Below are 2,569 nucleotides of genomic sequence, written 5' to 3' on the forward strand. Positions count from 1 at the left end.
TAAAACCCCATTTTACAGCGGTTGATATTGTAGTAACACGTTTATTTGTCATTGTTTTGTGCGCTTCGCTGGCTGCTTTTCCTGACGCACCAATACAGCGCATTTTTCAGCAGAGGTCATTGTGAGATCGCAAGTTGGGAGAATGACAGCTTGAGTGTTGTTCTCGTTGATTGCTGTTTTATCGTGTCTGTTCGGATACTTGAGCATAACAGATGCTACTCCAGGACAAACCACAGGTGAGAAGATCTGTTGACTTCATTACGCAGCTTGAAGAAATGCAGAAAGTGACACTCAGTATTTGACAGTAACACCGTATTGGAATAAGTAGTAGGTTTTTGAAACTCTTTTGATTAAAGCAGATAAATGTCCAACTTGTATCAAGTTGAGACTCAATGCAAAACTCCAGGGGAGTTTTTTTACAAATGCTGAAACTGCACTCCCTAGCCTCCCCTAATGATCCTTTCGATTTCTCTAGTACAGGGGTTCTGAAACCTCTCCATGAAGTACCCCCAGCACTGCACGTTTTGTATGTCTCGCTATATCTGACATCCACTTCAGGTCATGCAGTCTCCACTGATGAGTTGAATCAGGTGTGATGGATGAGGGAGACATCCAAAATGTGCAGGGCTGGGGATACTCCAGGACCGGTTTGAGAACCACTGCTCTAGAGGACATTTACGGTCCAGCAAAGCTGACTGTCGTGCCATCCCGTCGAGGATGTTCTTCTGATAGGGTCTGCTCTGGAGGACACAAATGCTGTCGATTTGACTGTGGGCCTGTTTCCAGTGAGTTTCAGTAAATAATGGATGCTAGGGGTCCTCCAAAAGTAACGCATTGAATTCAGTGAGTTTTAAGCAGAGACCGAAATGTTATGAGAGACTTTTTGATTTTAAGTGAATGGAAATGTTCAGCATTCAGTGACTCTCTGTCATGTGTCTGTATAACGGCAAAGCCAGGAGAGTGTCCACCCCAATCATTAACAAGAGGATCGTGTACCAGGTCCTGTGAGTGACTCTAACTGTCCCAGCGACTAGAAGTGCTGTGGCAATGGATGTGGACGTTACTGTAAGGCTCCATATACAGGTATTTGTTATGTTCTTTTGGTCGGTTGTTATATTTTTGCATTTGTTCTCTCCTAAAGTAGGTTTGAATTCATCCCTTAGGATATGGTTTTAAACCGGATGGCTTTACAAAATAAAGTGGAATAATCCTTAGCAAGTTGTACCTACAGAGCGAATAAAGTTCTATTTATGCTTTGTTTTGTGCTGTAAATTGGCGTGGCATACTGTCTATATGCATAAATTAAAGCTGACCATCTGTGTCAATGCAGTGAAGCCGGGTCAATGTCCCAAACCGAAGAGCATTCCACGGTGTGCTGAAAGGTGTTTCCACGATGGCCGGTGTCCTGCCACAGAAATGTTGCCAAACCACCAGTGGCAGAGCATGCAGTGAACCACGTGGTCAGGGACATGGTCCGGGAGGTTGCCAGGGTAGCGGCCACGGTCAGGGTTGTGGTCAGGGTTGTGGTCAGGGGAGCGGTCAGGGACAGGGTCAGGGGAGCGGCCTTGGTCAGGGGAGCGGCCACAGTCGGGGAAGCGGTCAGGGAAGCGGCCAGGGCCAGGGGCGCGGCCAGGGGAGCAGTCAGGGAAGTGGTTGTGGTCAGGGAAGCGGTCAAGGAAATTGTCAGGGATGTGGTAATTGACACTGTCATGGAAGTTTTGCATAACTCCTACTAGACGTCTTTGTAATTCAGTGCTTTTTTCATGTGGCATGTTTTCCTGAAACAATTTGGAAGGGATTTTCTGTTGCTCTCACCAAACCCCCCTCCCCCAAATAAAAAAACAATGGCTTGATTGAAGAGTTGGCTCATTTGGTATTATTTGGCTGTTTTTACATAACTGCTTTCTGGCATCAGTGGTTTGTGTAAGTTCCTCTCCCTGAGACCTGGACCTTTAGAAAAGTATTGGCCCATTTTTGCACAAAATATACCACATTTCAGCTGTGTCCCAAAGTTAAGTGCGCACACTTTGAAGGTCTTCGTGCATGAAGGATGCTCTGCCTTCACAGGATTTCCTAATTGTGACATCAGAGGTTCCCGATTAGTGCTGACAAGAGGACAATCCTTACAGGATAGGTGGAGCCAGAATTGCTTTATTTTTACATCATAATGGCGCTGATGTACCCTCCGGCTTAGCCAAGACCACGGCCGCAGGTCTAAGTTCCGTCACTACGATGGATTTCCATCAGTTCATGAAGCCAGTCACTTCCTTCATTCCTGAATGATTCAGCGGTTTCAATGAATCGAAAGAATGATTTGGAGATAAAATCAGTGACTTGTCGCCCCCTGCTGGTGGATTTGGTTTCGTAATTTCAGTTATTTGAATATGTCTGTCTTCAAATTTTTAAATGAACTATATCTCCACATGAGTTTAATGGCACTCATGCCACCTCTGAGCCTCATTAAATGTCTGAATGTACCTACAAGCCACTTTTGTGGTCTTCTGTCCCACCACTGAAGTACAAATTAAGTTATGAACACTAATTTCATATGATTGGTAACTGTGGGATT

At 45.1% G+C, this 2,569-nt stretch overlaps 1 long non-coding RNA gene across 2 annotated transcripts; it reads left to right on the top strand.

Annotated features, from left to right (window-relative positions):
• Positions 1 to 1,488, top strand: LOC107568599 (uncharacterized). 2 transcript variants are annotated; one of them, XR_001606786.1, is made up of 4 exons: positions 1 to 236; positions 733 to 843; positions 953 to 1,083; positions 1,331 to 1,488. It is a non-coding gene; the product is annotated as an uncharacterized lncRNA (long non-coding RNA). The 2 variants fall into 2 exon arrangements; XR_001606785.1 differs by lacking the exon at positions 733 to 843 and having other exon boundaries at positions 7 to 236.
• The last annotated feature ends 1,081 nt before the right edge of the window (positions 1,489 to 2,569 follow it).

The sequence above is a fragment of the Sinocyclocheilus grahami genome, unplaced genomic scaffold (assembly GCF_001515645.1).
Source record: "Sinocyclocheilus grahami isolate Dianchi unplaced genomic scaffold, SAMN03320097.WGS_v1.1 scaffold1260.1, whole genome shotgun sequence".
NCBI classification, from domain to species: Eukaryota; Metazoa; Chordata; class Actinopteri; order Cypriniformes; family Cyprinidae; genus Sinocyclocheilus; species Sinocyclocheilus grahami.